The sequence below is a fragment of the Monomorium pharaonis genome, chromosome 7 (assembly GCF_013373865.1).
Source record: "Monomorium pharaonis isolate MP-MQ-018 chromosome 7, ASM1337386v2, whole genome shotgun sequence".
Taxonomy (NCBI): domain Eukaryota; kingdom Metazoa; phylum Arthropoda; class Insecta; order Hymenoptera; family Formicidae; genus Monomorium; species Monomorium pharaonis.
The window spans coordinates 2,501,751-2,519,955 of record NC_050473.1 but is presented as its reverse complement, the minus strand read 5'-3'; the positions used below and the strand labels follow the sequence as shown (position 1 = coordinate 2,519,955).

Sequence of the window (18,205 nt, the reverse complement as noted above, 5' to 3'; positions counted from 1 at the left end):
CATATTACCAATGAGACTGCCACTTCTCTTGCTGCGAGCATTATTAACTTGTTGGGCGTTTATATTAGCGGTGTAATTAAACATTCGAGCCGAGTTATTGCGATCTGTCACAGATAATTCGCAGCGGGTAGGTGCGAACAAAAAAAGTGAAATAATGACGTCGCTGTAACGCGGTTCCTCAACGTGCTTACTTTTAAGATTTCGCGCACTAGCAGACAGACCAAATTTTTTTGTACACTGATAGAAAAATATGTAATATTTGCGACTGTCATTGCTTAGTAAAATAATTGTCACGAATATAAATTTATATTAATATTAATATTACAGTAATGATTATTGTAAAAATAATATTCTTAATTATAATTATTTTATTATGCGATTATAGTTGCAAATATGACACATTTTTCTATCAGTGGAATATAACATTGTTATTTTTGGTCGCGCCGAATTTTCAGTGCCGTACTTGCGAGTTCAGGAAGTTATTTCACTTTAACAGAGAAATTCCTGCGTGTGTTTGCAGCTACTTTCCTGTCTTTCTGTTTTTTAAATTCTCCGTCTCCATATGTGGCATTTCCTACGCTAATAAAACGGCCGTGTATGACACCGCTGGTTATGAGAAGAATTGGCGGATGGTTATGTCCGGCGACGTATACGTATATGTCTGCGCCTGGACAATGGTCGACCACATGGTCAACTTGGAGAGAAAGAAAGGAAGATACGTAAATAAATAATGCGGTAGAGGCTATTTCATGGCGATATACAACGCGCGCTGCTTATAGACTGCTTTCCAACTGCCGTGAAACTGCACAAGACGTTTCTATATATATGACGTTACCGATGCTTCGTATATACCCGTGTTTAACCGCACTGCATCCACAGTTCTTTTATTCCCCTCCTCGACAGTCAGGCGCAGGAATAATTCCTAGTTACAAATAGATCGTTGCGCACGTATTAAAAATGCCATTGTCGCTCTATAAACGTGAGCCGTTTTTAATATTTAATAATAATACGTCTCGTGATACGTAATTCAGGCGAACCGATTGCCATTCCTTCCTGAGTTTTTGGCTCGGCCATTGGTATAATGTAGCAACGCGAAAATGTTACGCGCGCACAACGCGACATCGCATGGAAGGTGAGCGCGGCGCCAAGGCGGTTTATAATGTTTATCTCATAATGCGCCGTCTCTCATCGTATTTCTTCGTGCAAAAATGGCGTGGCCGTTAGTCTTTCACGGGGGTGCACATTAGCACCCTCCGTGCCGCGCTCCTATAACCGATGAACAGGCTACGCCATCCTGAAGAAAACGCCAGACGATGATGCTCTCACCCTCGCCGTTAACTTTTGGCCTTATTGCCCCTCCCGTACCACGTCCTGCCCATACTTTACGTTTACAACGTAACTACGTATAGAGTGCCGTCTATAATCTCCTCAGAAGTGGGATATCAATTCCAATAGATTTAAATCTTTCGCGGCCATGCCTCGGTTCTCCACCTTCTACCGTCGTTCTTCCGGCGATCTTATGCCTCTCGTAGATAACGTCATTTCTTCCCGCCCTGACGAGCTACGCGGAACAAGTTTGCCGCACGAGAACTCGTTCATGGAGTAGAAGGAGTAAGCAAGACGTATGAGCCGCCGCCCCTTCGAACGGCAGAACTGAAAGGGCGACTTTTAGAATACTCGGTTAGAAAGTTCGTCAGTTAAGGATTTGCTGCGCACGGGGCTCGGTACATTCGACGGAAGGACTATCTGCCGTTTGATTCTATTTCCTTAGATAGTGCACGTGACACGTTACGTTTAGCAGGATAGATCGCGAGCGAGAAACTATTAACAAAAAAAAAAGAAGAAAAAGTTTCGCCTAAAACTATATAGAAAGCGTCGCGCGCTAGGACAGAAAAGTATCTACGATCGGCTTTGACGTAATTTTTCACCGAGTCGAACCATGCTGGCCGCCCTTTTGGCTGACGCCAAAGTACAGCGGCCCTCTGTAGTGACGTGGACCGTTGGTTCGCAATGGCGATCAGTGACCTTTCCGAAGCAGGGCGGGTCGGAGATCGTTTCGGAAGGGATCTACAGAGGGACTGGTTAAACGGCATAACGTGCCGCCCTTTAAGGGCGCTTCCACAGGAATGCGACGCCGGGCTGACGACGTGACACGCATCGACGAAGCGCGATGCGCGGCGCATGCTAATGCTGGAAATCTGAAACGTCAACTAGAGCAACGCTGCTGCAACGACGACGCGGAACGCCTACCGGGATTTCGTGGAGATTCAATTCGGTCCTGTACACTAGCGTGGCTCGCGTTCGTGACGATTTGCGCCGGACACGAACGTTATCTGGTAGAACGAGAAACGTTTGTATTGTGTCCCGCTGCCATTTGCCAGCATGATTAGAATCGCATAACGGAGATGCAACATATTTTAAAAATAATATTATATCTTTATTAAAAATTATAATAGTATATATCATTGTATGGGTTACTTAAGTTTAACACATTTGCATTCCTCTAAATAAATCATTTATATCCCCGTAATACCTTTATAAATATCAACCGTCTTTAACGCGCAATGTTTTATTAATCGCGTACCAAGTTTGCCTACACAAGAGTGTCAAGCTGGAAATACACGAGATAAATTAAATATGAGCTTCCGGCTCTTCTAGTAGACTAGTAAGGGTTTTCCAATGTCACGCAACATCTAAGATTGTCGTCGGAAAGATTATTGCAAAAAGTGAAACACGGAGCAATAAGTAGAGAGACCGAAGAGGCAGAAGGCGGACGGGTGGCGTTGAGTAATTGTCAGAGCCGCATATTGGCAGTTGTCCCGCGTAGCTTATAACATACTAATCGTTGAAATACGCGCAAATATTTATTTTCCAGCTGTCAAGAGCACGCCACTTCGCCCCGCCGCGCGCCGGGTTTTCCCCCCGCGACTCCGAAGGCAAGGCGGACAGCCTACTCACCTATGAGGGCTTCCGAGAAATACGGCTCTTGGATGCATTCGAGCCGATGTGTGCACACCGTGCACTCCTCTCGTGCTGTTACCGCACCGGTCTTTATTTATGTTTCTCTCTGCACAGTTGCGCACGCGTTCAGCAAAGCAAATCAAAATGTTTTCTCGAGTCCCGAGTCTCCTTCTCCGCCTTCTCCCGCAGTTAGAATCGGTACAATGCCGCAGTCCGTTATTAATCGAGGGATTGACCGTTCGTTTTGTTTGCTTCAATCTGTTACATTCGTGTGCACGTGTGTATGTGAGTAGGAAAAAAAATAGCCGCGATGGAAGTTACTCGATTGCGCGCACGTAAATGAGACTTGCGCGCGGCAGGAATAGGATTAATTTCATCAAGATTTGACGCGTTCACCGCTTTATTAGTAAAATGTAACATTTGCGTGACAAACGCGAGAAAGCGAGATATATTTAAGATACATTTTGTGATTTATTAGTAGATATAAATGAGTGAGTTTAAAAATGCAGAAATACGATTCACGATTCATTAAGTTAAAAGTCATCATCAGGTTTTACGTCATTGTTATACATCTAAAAAAAAAAGTCGCGTTGGTTTTTGTGTGCAGTTAAATATCATTGTTTCGTATTCGTCGTAATGCGCGGGTCGTTTAACTAAATTTCGAACGCAAAATCGCGAGAATTCGCGTCCACCGCGCAGCGACTGGTGCCTCGCGGAATCGAATTATGAGGGACTGCGGCGGTGGCCGGCGCTCTCCATGGATGTGAATTTCACTTCCGGGCGCGCGGAGAGGTACAATAAAACAAAGATATTTGACGGACCGGAGCGAGAGATAGGGGCGAGAAGTACGAGCGGTAGGATCGCAGTCTCCTTGTCGGTACCATACGGGGACGCGTTCTGGTGTGCAAGGGCAACGGAGGTGGTAGAATAGTAGGGCGGGAGGAGGCAGGAGGTTGGAAAGGCTATGAAATTACGGGTAGGTAAATGAAACTATTCCAGAGTCCCGTGCATGCAGCTGCCGCTGCTGCGCCGCTACGTCGGTACCAGTCCAACCTGACCCAACAGTGCGGAAAGGACTTTTATTTTTATTTGCCTTCCGCTTTATTTTCGCTTTAATTTCTCCCTTTTCGTCGCGACGCTTGCTAATGGGGGGAGGAGGACACCAGCGCGAAGGATGGGGAAAGGGACACACACCAAATGGATGGAATCGCCGCGCCGGAGCCGTTGGCCGCCGTACCTTTCCCTTTCCTCCGGACCCTGAACTCAATCCCCCGACGAAACTGCAATTCTTCTTTCGATGCCGATAAAATTAATTATCTTGTCCGCCTCCATTTCGTTCCGCCGTCCGTCGTTCTCCTTCGTCGCGAGACGCACTTAGCTACGTAACATAAATTCTTATCTCTAGTTGCGGAAACTTGAAGACGGACGGTTACGTGGCCGTTTAATCTTCATAATATAGTAGCTTACGTTTGCAGCTCAACTATTCTCCATTACCGTATATAGTTATTGTCGAATATTACTTGTTTGCGCACTACATTTTTAATATCTTCGCGACTCTACGTCTACACTTAACAGTACGAATATCGGGGCAACAATGTTCCACTGACGGATCGAACTTTCATGTATCGAAACGCGATTTAATGTAAGAAACGCGTGAAACAGGTTTTGGCAAAAAAGTACAATTTCGGATATCGAGATACTACACGGTGAAACGTCCGTGTTTGGCGAACGGCAACCTACAACGATTTCCACTTACTTCCTTGGGAACTTCGAATAGAGGATAGAGTTGGCATCCTATCATCTTCCGTCTGTACCGATTGTCCTTCGCCGCGGTGGCTTCTTTTCCTTTTGCATACCACCTTCCTCACGCTGTAGAAGGTAGATATCCACGGAAACAGCGTCAAGGCGGCGGCGCGTCCGACACCCTCTCTCACCCTCCGCGCGCTCATGCTCTCGTTCTCAGAGCCACCCTCTTTCTCTCCCTCTATCTTGGGGTGGCATTGCGTCCCCCCCTTTCTCTACCGACACCCATTTTGCACCCAACGGCCCTGCCATAGCCCGCTCGTACCGTCAGTCGAGTCCAGAGGACTCCGCGATTCGTACTTCGACCTTGGTGAGTTTTCTTACCTTCAACGGAACGTCATCAATTCTTACGCGGTCTCTCGGTTGTTGTCCTTTCACTTTTCTTTTAGAATAACCCGCGCTCACTTTTCTGGAGAGAATATAATTCGTAATACAAAAGCAATGATTAACGCGTAAATAGAAAGTTGTACTAGTTAATCGTATGTGATACATTTGCTGAATATACAAGCGGTGATCTTGACAAACACATTGTTAAAAGGAACCAATTCCGTGGACGTTTTCATCAACGTACAATCCGATGAGTGTGAAAGGTATACCACGAACATCAGAGCTATTAATACTCAACAATCTTGGCGTATCGCACATACTTAAACGATTTACACAAAGACGGAAAGAAGCGTCTCGCAGGGCTGCATCTCTTAAGGTAATCTGATATTGAGTAAACAGCGTACGCGCAAAGTGCACCGTTCCAACGCCATATTGACAGGCGAACACGTGAGATCTCTACCACTTCTCCCCGTCTCCATCGCAAGGCACTTCGGAGGGTGCCATCGGAGCACTTTGGCTGCAGGTTTCGCATAAGCAAACCCAGAATAACCCAGCGCGCTGTCGAACCTGAACTGTACGCATTTAGCCATAGTAAGGTCAACTTACTTAAGGAATACATCTATAAAATCCTATCACAGTTGTGTCCGCCGCAGACGACAGATATACGGCAAATGCAAACTCCTGCATACTTCTATCATGCGTTCAGAAATGCCAATTAAATTTAACTGCACTCGTAAATTCGTTTTTACTTCGTGGCTTTAAACATTCTCCAGATGTATCAGATTATATTTTTGAATTATCGAAGTTCCAGTTAATTCATTAACAAGTTCAACAAATAGTCATAAAGTAATCGCTGTAAGCAGTCTACTACTAAAAACTTGATACTCCGACAACTGTTGGCACAGGATTCGAGCTGTGGCCTTGAAAAATTGCGCAACGTGGAACTTGAAGTTCTGCTAGTGCGGAAGTAGTGCGAAAGTTGTGCAAAATTATATGAGAGCTGCTGAGAATCGGACAGATATATATGTGAGTCGTTAAAGGTAAATCTGTGCCCTTGATTAAATTCAGATTACGAAATACATGACAATAACGTTTGCTTGACTTTGTGAAGAAGTGACAGTGTCGACTTTCTTCGTCTGGATCAACTTGGTCTTGGACATTTTCTTTGAAAAGAAATTTTACTGTAGTATTATATATTCTGACTTTAGACAAATTATATTTCTGCAATAAATTCATGACATTTCTTTACTTAAAAGATGATTTCGAGCAAGGATTGAAAACTACGTGAAGATTTCAAGGTAAGACTTACTAAAAAAAAACGAATATATAATTATTTTAAATTCAATAATAATTCGAAACCAGTTTTGCAATATTATAATGCTTTATTAATTCTGCAATTTAATAATACAATGGTTAGATTTTCGCTTTATTTTAAATTTGTAAAAGCTATTATTTTATTATTAACCATTTTGGTATCACATATATTTAATATTTAATAGAATCTACACCTAGGGGGCAATTTCAGTTTTCATTTCTTTTTTCCATTAGAATTTTGACTGCACTTATAATAATGTATCAGTTTAATTTATTTAAAATATAATATATTATACGATACACACACACACACACATATATTTGCATTTTATTTTTAGTGTTGATGAAGAAGTAATTGAAATTGTGACTCTAAAAGAACTTTAAACAACTTTTTTTTAATAAAGTGTAATATTATAAATTAAAGACACATTTTTCTATGGCAAAAATTAAGTGGATTACAACGTAATGAGACATCTCATTATCTTTCTCAGCGTGGTTTAGTTTCACGAAGATGTCAATGTTGCATGGATAAGCTAAAGGGACTTTACATCGGTCTCAATGGCCGTGTCATGCCAGCGGTAACGGGAATTTGCTTTGCTGCGGACTCACGCGATTAAATCAGCCGCTGAACGTGAAACGTTATGCAGTCTGGCCATGACGTCGGCTTCTACTCTTTGGTCCTGGTGAATTACGCTCGTTTTCGTATACAGACTCGCACATCTCGCGTTTGCGCTATTTTACGGGACGGATATGCCGGAGTACACCGTGTCACATAATATTGCCTCAATAACGGGCGGCAGGAGGGATGATCTGTGACGCCCGAGGGTTTATTACATCCTAACCGACCGATATTGGTCACTGGTCGATCGCGCAGCATCCAGAGGGCAACCCAACGGAGCGCGGGAAGGGAGACGGTAATGTTGCGGTGAAAAGCTAAAAAGAGAGGGATGCGAGCCTTCGTACGGTTATTTTACCGTCGGGTTTTGGCTTGTACTCGGTAACACGCGTTCTAGTTTATGGTGAGCCATCTCGATAACCGACCATTTCATTGTGTGGCTGTCCAACCTTTCAATCTGACAGAGTTAGTTGCCTAACATTCTCTCGCTCTCTTCGTTCCCCGTTGCACACAACAAATGTTTTTCGCGATTGGATCGATGAAAATTATATGCTGCTTGTCACGTCACTGTAACAGTAATGTTGATCAGATTATCGTTAAACTGTACATTAATTTTATTATCATCTATTTGATTATGACGTCAATTAAATTATATGATGTTAAATATTACAAAGTTTTATATGGATATTTTTTCGTGGAGATATTTTTGTTTTATCCTTTATTGGATACCAAATGAATTAAATAAGATATTACTGGCTACATAGCATTATAAATCATAATGATAATGTATTATACGACCTGCTCAATTAAAAACGTGTTTTAATTATAAAAGATTCTAATATATAGATAGCTTTTCATTAAATTTTAATGTGACATAATTTGATCAAGTGTTATGAAAAGAAAAATCAATTGAGACTATCGTCTGAATTTTGTGTTCGGGGATGTCACAAGGTAAAATTTGCAACTGCTGGATCACTCGAGGATGGCGGATCCTCTCACGATATGTCCCGTCCTTTTCCAATATCTAGGATTTCCGATAAAACCGTCGAGAATTCGCTGGGAGCCGGCAATTCGACTTCTAGAAGTTCCGTCCCTGAAGTTCACCCTTTCGCGCTGAGGAGCTTAGAGAAGGTTGTAAGAATCTTTGAAAGGTCAAAGCGGCAAACTTGTTTGGACGTAGATTTGAAAGAGAATGAACGGATATTCGGAGGCAAAAAATTATCGTGCCACTGCGAGAGGGTTGTTGCCGTTACATCGTTACAGGAGTCTCTTGAATCGCTAATGGATTGCGAGTGAAAGGAAATAAAAAAGGAAAAAGAAATGCCCGCATACAAATACGAATGCTAAATCAGAATCTTTCATTTCTTTCGTTATTATAGTTTTTAAGATGAATCCTGTATATGTATGTCCAGACGTGCACATGCATTTCTATACTTTAAATACATACGCATGTGTACTTGGACACTGATGCAAAAGTGAAAGACGAATAATTCAGATTGTATTTTGTATGCATGTAATTGATTGTATTAAATACATCAAGATATATGAAATTAAAAAATCAATCTCCCGATAAACTCAATTTAAATTTCGTACAGAATCTCATAAACGAGAGTCACCTTTACCCTTTTTATGCAGCAACGATGATTATTTTTTTGAAGCGGAAGAAATGGATCATAGAGTGATATATGACATTCCATTAAAATTTTCCTGAATAAATATTAAATCTTATCGTGTTCTACCAACTTTGACGTCATGTTTTTTTCTAAAAATCTGCGTCATCAGACGGTGTCTATTGAGCTATACGAATAATCGGTCGACATCGTTGCGTACATCATTCTAATCACAACAGCCACGGTGCTTTATCGGCTGTTCGACGTTTTCTCGGGCCGCTGATGAAAAATTTGAAGCGCTACATATACGAGCTATCTCACGCGCCGGTTATATTTCCCCGATATTGATTCCGTTCTCATATACACTCCATAAATAAGTTCCTCCGCCTTCCATATCTTAAGAACCGGGCGATAAATCTCTCTCCTCTTCTCTCTCTCTCTTTCTCTCTTTGGCGTGCACAGACTCGCTATATTCGTTTTTTCGCGTCCGTTCGCTCTCCGTTTCTTCGAGCGAGCGAACGAGCTATCGCACGAGCTCGTTCGCGAACACTCGCTGCGCGAAAGAAAGACTTTCCGCCGTGCATCAGATAGCAGCTACGTTTGGCTTCGGGTCTTTCGATCATCGAATTACCTGGTAACAACCGTAATTACCATAATCGCCCGAGACGTAGGTGCCCGAGGTGCCAAAGCGATAAATCAGAGGCGTCGCGTCATGCTCGGGTGCGAACCGAGAGACATTACGTTCCACATCCGTGTCTCGCTTCTCGAAAAGATCGTTAAAAACCTGTTGAGAACTTGAACGACGTATTGAATTTTAATTTCGTAATTCGTGGCACGCGCCCGCTGTTTAACATTCTTCCTCTTAATTTACATCTTGTAAACTTGTTTAAAACTTAACGATAAAGACACAGTACTATGGCGTAATTTATTGTTAGTTATAAATTCTTATACAGATTTTGTTCGAGAAGCTTTAAACATTTTTGTCGAACAATGGGCAGCGGCAACATCAGCGTTTTCTTTGTTACTATTGAGAAAAGAAATATCGATGACAAATCGTCGACGCATGCATTCCCAAGAGTGGAGATTGTACCCAGTCAGAGCTTCAATATCAGTTTATTGCATCGATCTCCACTATTGTTACAGACTTAGCCCGGATTCGCAGAGGCTTACGTTGTGCGCCGCACTTACGAAAGAAGTTCGTTAAATTTTATAACCCCGATTATGTCTCGTCAGCATTTTTTCCGCGCGGCATATTTCAGTGTGCCCATTATTACTTTGTCTCCGTTGTAACCTCTCGTCTCTGAAGACCTTTGACCTTGATCAGTATGTACCAGACTATGGATGTCGTCATTAGCCGCCTAGATTGGAGGCCGCGGGAACATGCCACTAACGATGCCGCAATTTCCGAGGACTTTCCAATCCCGCTAATAAACCCGGCGACATGACATGAGCGAGACCAGCGAGATTTTTATTGAGATATGACTCGATCGGGCGATCGCCAGATTGCAAGGGTCATTGAAAATTATCTTTTGTTCTTCGTCTCCGAAGATCAATTCCACGAGTCTCTCGGGGTGGGGAGCAAGCCTGCTTAATATCATAGCCGACCGGTAAACTATTTGGATGGCGAAAGCACCCGCGAGAAAGACCCGTTGTTTATTCCCTCGCTGTTTTTACGTACGATCAATTATGGCGGATGTTAACAGAACTTGATCGTCGCTCGTAAACAACGCTTTAATGGCGGCGCGGTAATGGTCGACGCACGCGCTTGGTAGCTGACTTACGCCCTGTAACGTGATCCGCGGATAATTCATGCTGACGGTATAAGTGACCGTCGCCGCGTTTAACGCGGGACGTTTATTACGGGACATTTCTGTCGGCCGCTCATTTTCTACGGATGGGAGATCTGTCTTCCCGGCGAAGCGTAAATCATCGCTACCCCGCAGGAATGCATTCCGAAACATAAACGTCAAAGCACGTACGCCTTTTATCGCTGTAATATGCGCGCAAAAATCACGAGCGCCTCGACGGATACAAATTCTGCAAGGCGAGAGATTTTTGAAAACCTTGAAGTACTTGAAAATTGTTCAACATAAATTACAAATTTATATAAATATCATATTGACGCTCTATTTGCTCCACTTCGATATCTGTATAGTAACATTTACTTCTGAAGATGATGACACCTTTGGGATGAAAAGTGAAAATTTATAATTAACAAAATACACTATGCAAAATTTAAAAGTTTAGACATAACGCTGCGTAAAACTCCGACACGCTGATCAATAATTTCGATTATCGAGATTTTGTGTCATAAAAAGCAGAGTCTTTTCTTGATGTACTGTCACTTTTCTATGACATATCTCTATTGTATTGTTGAAATGTTAAAAAAAATCAATCACAATATAGCGGATGGGCTCAATATAAGCTTATCATAGATTCAATTTACATAAAGATCACCGAGAGCGCGAGAAGTTCCGCAAAGTAGTTCGCATAGATTACTTATCCGATAAAGAGCGAAGGAAGCTGTCACGGTCGGACGTGCCCAATCGACGGAACTTCCTGTTTGAATCGATTATTAATTGATGGCACGTGCGCCACGTGGCTTCTGTCTGCATCCCGGACGAAGGACCGTGCGCATCGCGAGCATTTCGGCGGCCGATAAGGTTATGCCTGTCCACTAGCTACTAATTAGCTGTTGATTGACTTCCTCCTCCCCTCGCCTTCAGCCCGTATAGATGCAGTTCCAAATTAGAACTCGGAACGGCCATTATAGCGGCTTAATAGATTCTGAGCGATGGATATGTAGGTTACATATAGAATGTTCAATATTTAAAAAGAATGCATATATGAAAAAAAATTTTTTTTTAATTAAAATATTAGTTAGAGTACGTTATTTAAATCAAGAATACTTTACATGTCATTTAAAAGCATAGCTAGATATATTGATAATTTATAGACATTAGTGACAATCTCTTAAATTTTAAAAAACAAAATAATTCTAAGCATGATATTTTAATATGCAATTGAAACCAACAAAACTGATAAATCTTTTTTTTTACCGTCCGTTTTGTGCGAGAGACAATATTCTCCCATACAATGTTACCATTATTTATATGCATCCTATCGTTATTGTCGCGTATCGAGAGCAGACAGCGTGCTCGATTACTCGTCAACGAATCAATAAACTGTTGAAATAAGTTCAATATGCAGCGCAGGTATTCTATTATTTTTTCGGATACGTTTGCATTGATTATTTGATATTGTACAGCTGTATGTATATAACTTTCAATATACATTTTCAGTTTACTCGTTGATAAAGATAAAAGTTATTCGATCTATAGAAAAACCACGAATAAAATAAATCTGAAAGAGTTATATGTATATATGTACATATAAAACAAAATTGACGTATGTATACATGCATATATATTATAAACAATTATATATAAGATCTATAGATAAAAAGTTTATATTTTGCGTACATTTTATTAAAGTTTTGTGCGTATATTGAAACTCTGATTTACCTTTTCAATAGAATTACAATTAATTTTCATTACATGTGAAAATGTAAATTGGAGAAAGAACAATTATTGCCGTAATTCAGCGATTGTTTACTAATTGTTCTTGTAGTAATTATTCTCTATTCGAGAATTTGAATAGCTCGGAGAACACGCTTCGATAATACCTGGCCAAACTCCGAGTAAATGCTTACGGTTCGATGCCATTCCGAGCAGGTCAATCCTTCGATTATCATGCTTCCCGTATCGCGCGTGTGCACAGACCGTTAGGATATGGTTAATGAGGGAAATCGGTTGATCGACAGTTACATTGTAATCAGATTGACAGAGCGGCAATGGTGGATGACACGCTCGTCGACTTGTCAGAAAAACAATTGGCCGTTAATCACTTTTCGATTACGCGGAAAACGACGCTGTCGTCACTGGTGGATGAAGTGCACGACACTAGACAGTGTAATCCAAAAGTATGTAGAGTTATCTTTTATTTTGCGCCGATCTCTTTTATATTACGTATTGCAAAAATTGCGTTTTCATTAGTTAATATTGTTTCATGAAATTCTCTTATTTCCACAAAACTCGCCGGATATGCAAACATCTCGTTGATAATTAGTATTATAGTTATTCGTAAATTCGCTCTACGTAAATAAAAAAAACATCTTTAATAATTAATTGAAGTACGTGATACAAATTATGCAAATATTTAGCATTGCGAGATGACGCGAATATTTATACAAGCACAAATTTCATTTGCGTAACATATAGTAATATATAGCGTTCACTTTAATAATAACAATTAACAAATTTTATTGAAATTTATTTTTTATATTTACAAGAGCATACACCGTATAGCTTTTTAAATTACACACTTTCTCAACTGTCACTTGATTTAAAATTTTTCTCATAATAAATTCGTGGAAAATATAAAGCCCTACGTACTGATAATTGACGTTGATTCAATTTAACGTTCTTCTTTCATTAAATCTTGTCTTCCACGAAAGAAGCGTGTTTGAATGTGTAGAAAAGTAGGGTGACCCGGATTATGCGTGATGGTTGGAATAAGTTAATAAACAATTGCTTAAACAGGACTACAATAGCGTCGCGATATTGGCTGCCACGTCGCTAATGATGACTGACAGCGCTTTTATGAAAATATTCACATGCACCCTGGATAGGGTTGACACACAGGAAGTGAGTGAAATGTTGCTACGATGAGTAGCGCCTGTTTCTGATACACATTTTAATACGTATTGAAATAGGGAAAGCTTATTTATTATGTCATGTCATTGCGCCATTCTATATCAACCTGCTAATTCATCAACCTATAGCTAAAAATAAATCAGAGAAACACAGATAGATATATTACATGAGACAATATTTTACCGAAGAATATTTAAAGTTCTCTAAATTAATCTAGAGCAATTTATTTGCGCAAATTTTTTACGTTGCTTTCAAATTCAGTATAAAATAATTTGCAATTTTTTTCATGTTTTTCTCATTATTTTGGAAAAGTAGGTGAATACATCTTTAATATTTCAATAAATCGTCATATGCGTGACACGATATCTTAAAGCCCATCTACAAAGCTTTTCTACGAACACCTGCAATTCACGCATATCTATCCCGTGACTCAAGGGGCGGTTTGTGTGACGCCTTGTTTCATGAATCATCCTTCGTCCGACCCTCCCGAACCAAGTTAAATTAATATGCAGCGATAGACGCTGCGCTCGCGGTGGCCGCTGTAATAATGGACGATGAAGGCGACGACAGCGCGTGTGGGCACCATCACGTATGCTCGTCGCTTTCGTAAAAAAAAAAAAAATAAATAAACGCAACCGTTCACTCGAAAACCACTTCCGCGAGAAAGTCACACCGACTCGACGAGGAGTGACGACCATAAAGTGGAGGAAATAGCGAGAGGGAAGCCAAACCCCCTTCGGCTGCGCGACGTAATAGCTGCTTATTCAGCGGATAGGCAGGTAAGACCCGTGAAGAACAAGACGCGCCGGATAGTGATTGTACGTAGAACGATGTTTCCTCTCCCTCGCACGTTACGCACATGATAATGGAGGTGGGCGAGGTCCCGCGTCGCCGGATGTCACGCGGTGCGTCAGACGACACGTTTCGTACAAAGTGACCGCACGCATCGGCATCAATATTTCCTATGGCGCGACACAATGACGATGAGATAGCCGGCGTAAGAGAAAAAGTTCGCGCCGAACGATGTCATATGTACGCGGATGTTGTTGCACAATGCTTTCCGGCCGTTGTGCATAGCTCGATGAAGCCAAAAAAGGGGGAAAAAATAACGAAATAAAAATTGAAAGAGAAGAGTGCGCGACGATCGGATAACTCTAATTGGAGTTTAAAAGTTTTGCTTTTGCTGAAAGATTTGAACACTCGAGAAGAATGTGGAATTAAAATCCTTTATTTATACTGCGAATTTAAAACGCTTGCATGGTACTTCCCGCACACATTCGCGTTATATTACTGTGCATATATTAATACTGCGACGCGTTAAGCATTCGAATGCATCGCGTTCGACCGAGTACAAGAGCATTTTCTATACTGACGTTATGGCAGCAGTAAATCTCGGCCGAGGAAACAATATTCGTGCGCTTTAACCAGCACGCCCGGGAGATATTATCTGTTTCCAGCGTCGCCGAGTTTTTATCGAAGAGAGAGAGAGAGAGAGAGAGAGAGAGAGAGAGAGAGAGAGAGAGAGAGAGAGAGAGAGAGAGAGGAAAGAGTAGAGTTTTGCCGAGCCAGGGAAACTGCGGTGTTTGCGTGGTCGTGGGAAGAATGCAGCCGAGTATACGACGGCGGTACAACCGACACGAAGGAATCGTCGGGACGCGATGTGTGCGGCAGTGGAGAATAAATCTGTGCTCTCCGTGTCGTGCAACGTGCAATTTTAAAGGTTGCAACGGCGACGTAAAGAGCGTGAAGCGCCGCGGAGCACCGCCGCACCGTCCCGAGAGATGGAAGTGTACGTACATACAACGCAACAAACCCTCTCGCAAAACGCATTTCTGCGCGCGTTCGCTCCACGTGTCGCACGTGGCACGGTTTCCCTTTGGTGCTTGCCGCGCATTCCGGCCGCGGTTATTTTTGGTTTTCGCGTTATCTACGCGCGTGACGCGCGCCCGTATGGTGCATCAATATTCATTAATCCGCGGATGAATGTATGTATATTTATACGCAGATTGGATCGACTACGCCGAAGAGGCTCTGTCGCGTATACAAAATGGAGAAGAGGGAAAAGAAGGCCGCGTTTTCACACGGAGTCTCGATCGGTCGATTACCTGAGAGTGCTACATTCTGTACCAGATCTATACATATATCGCTTCGCGAGAGAGAGAGAGAGTCGAAAGTGCACCCGCGTCATGAATTTCATCAGGGGATGCAGCGTATATTCATGAGAAATTACATTTTTTTTTTAAGATCTAAGTGACTGCAGTCGAACAAAATTAAAAAAGATCTGCAATTTACTTCTAGGTAGCAACAAAAAAATGACGTATGAAATATAATTATTTGTCGATTATTGATTGACTCACTGTTCGAAGATTAACTAAATTTAATGTTTCTTTGATGTGCAATCGAAAATAATTATTATCTGCTAGAAAGACCAAAAGTTTTTGCCGGATAATTTTATCCAGCAATTAATTATAACGAAGAATTTCAGTATATTATCTCTCAATAAAATGAGGTCACAAATACTCCACATAATGAACTCATTGATATTCTGAGGACGTGTAAATAGGGAATATGTAGATCACAGACCGTACTAATGATGTATCACGGTCTCACTCTCTTCACCCCTTCTTACACTCCTCACTGTATAAGATAACGACTAATAATAAAGCTTTATCGTCGCTGCAGGGTATCTCGCGAGAAAGCATACGTATAGATCGACACTCCTCGAGTGCCTTATACACGCAGCCTCTGTTCCATCGACTGTTTTTTGTCAAAAGAACCCCATTATACTGAACATGCGCGTCTAAAGTAGCTCTTGACCTTTTCCATCCTCCCCCCTCTCTCTCTCGCTCTATCCTCCCTCTATCATACGCCTTTGGACCTGGCTCCCTACATATTTCTGTTTCATATTCTCATCTCGAGCACTTTTCACGAGAGTTTGTCGCACGAGAGTTAAGATGACGCCATTAAACCAAACCTCTTTCTCAGCGGAACAAAATCAAACGATTCTCTTGTGCAAGCGGTCATACATACCGATTCGATCTTTCAGTACTACTCTTAGTGTTTGTCTATGGATTCAATACTTTTTTGATATCTTTGATGCAAACAAGGAGAAACGAGTGAAGTATTTGATCATACGTGACCGACTTTTTCAAGTGACTTCGCTGTACAGTCTCACAAATCCTTTGAGATTTATCGTAACAAACATTTCAGTCAACTTTACCAAGTTTTACGATCTATTATTTTCACGTAAAGCTCTGTACAGTACATATTACGCTTTGTAAAAGTACGTATTACACGAATTTGATTCTCTGAACAATCAGCTCGAAGATTGAAATCATAATGCGCGATCCTTGCTAATCATAGAGTACGGGACAAAGGCGAAGGGTAAAACGTGACTTGTTAATTTGTCAATTTTAACGGTAAAATCTGCCATCGTGATTTTCAATTACTATGCCAAGGTGGTAACTGCGGATGAGTCGATGATCGATTTCGTATAACGTTTTCTGAAGAATACACACATGCACGGTATTGCTTTATAAATATAGAACGTGATGTGTCTGGGTCGCTGAGTCGTCCCTTTGCAACCGCAGAGGTACGTGACGAGCCATTGAATTGGCTCGTGACATCCTGTCTTACGCGACGATTCCGTAAGCTAACCAGAATCGCAGACGACGAGTCACGCTTCGACAATTCTAGTTGCCACATTATCACAAGTAACAAATGACTCATAATAGCAGTGATCATTGTTAATATTCATTATCTTTTCTCAACTAGTTAATCTATTAGTGAGTTATTCATGAAACTACTGCATTAATAAAATCATAAAAGATTCATAAAGTTGCTAATAATATGTTGTTATTTCTACTTTTGTTTTCAACAAAATTGGTACAAATTAATTGTAATTTGTTTCGTTTATGTAATCTTTTTCCTACCCACAATAGTTCTAAAATTGCTCGAATACAAATAAGAAGATTGGCATGATTATTTAACGATGTTTTCTTTTTTGTAGATGTTAAAAATTGAACTCCCGCTTTTCGACGTTAAATTTAGTTACGTCACGTTTTATTGCCCCGAAAATGCGAAAGTTGTAGTGTAAACTGAAATGTTTGCACTTGTCATATGTAATAGTACTTTTTCTCGTGGTTTACGAGCACGGCACTTTAGCGCGGGACGAAAATTCTTTTTTTACTTCTTTGTGCAATGAAATATACCATTTCTCTCTCCCCCTCTTTCTTCCTCCCTTTCTCTCCCCTTCTTTCCCTCTTTTGGATTTAGTCAAGATGAAATATATTTCAACATATATTTTTGGTTTTCTCTAGTGCCTCTTTTACGTCTATCATCTCCTCTGTAATATATTTTAGCTCGTAAACCGTGTTGTCCTATCCGGGTCTCTGTCTTTATCTAAAGATTCGTATTCATGGACCGCTTTTAGTAGCTGCTGGGTCTATTAACGACGCGCTTATAAGGAGAAGGAAGTTCGTTAAAAGCATGCCGAGAATACGAAATATCGCCTGCAGTGACCTGTAGAGCGACGGCTCATAAATTTCGCGATACTCCCTGCTCCTCAAACTTTTATCTCTTTTATCCCTCACGTTATTACGATTTAAGTTCGTAACACCTTGTACCTGCATAACATCAGATAAAACTATATCTCACGATAAAAATAAGATTATTGAATAAATTATTGATAGGATTATAAGAGTGATATTTTTGGAAAACTTTGTAGATTATATGTGACACGCAAATTTGATTAATTATTTCAGTAAATATTCTTTTTCAATTTCATTTCAAATATATTTTTTTATATAAGTAGATAATAAAACAAAATAGTTAAATTTTTTATTAAATGTTAAGTATTA

The 18,205-nt window shown here is 40.9% G+C and overlaps 1 protein-coding gene across 8 annotated transcripts in view; it reads left to right on the top strand.

The window, feature by feature from the left end:
- The window catches only part of LOC105829490 (teneurin-m), a 533,228-nt gene that overhangs the window by 66,552 nt on the left and 448,471 nt on the right, over positions 1-18,205 (top strand). The window contains exon 1 of one of the 8 annotated variants that reach the window (XM_036289428.1): positions 352-6,389. The exons of the other annotated variants lie outside the window; for them this stretch is intronic. The gene's annotated coding sequence lies outside the window, so the exon portion shown is untranslated. Of the gene's footprint in view, positions 1-351; positions 6,390-18,205 lie in introns of those variants that run through there. 8 annotated transcript variants of the gene reach the window in all.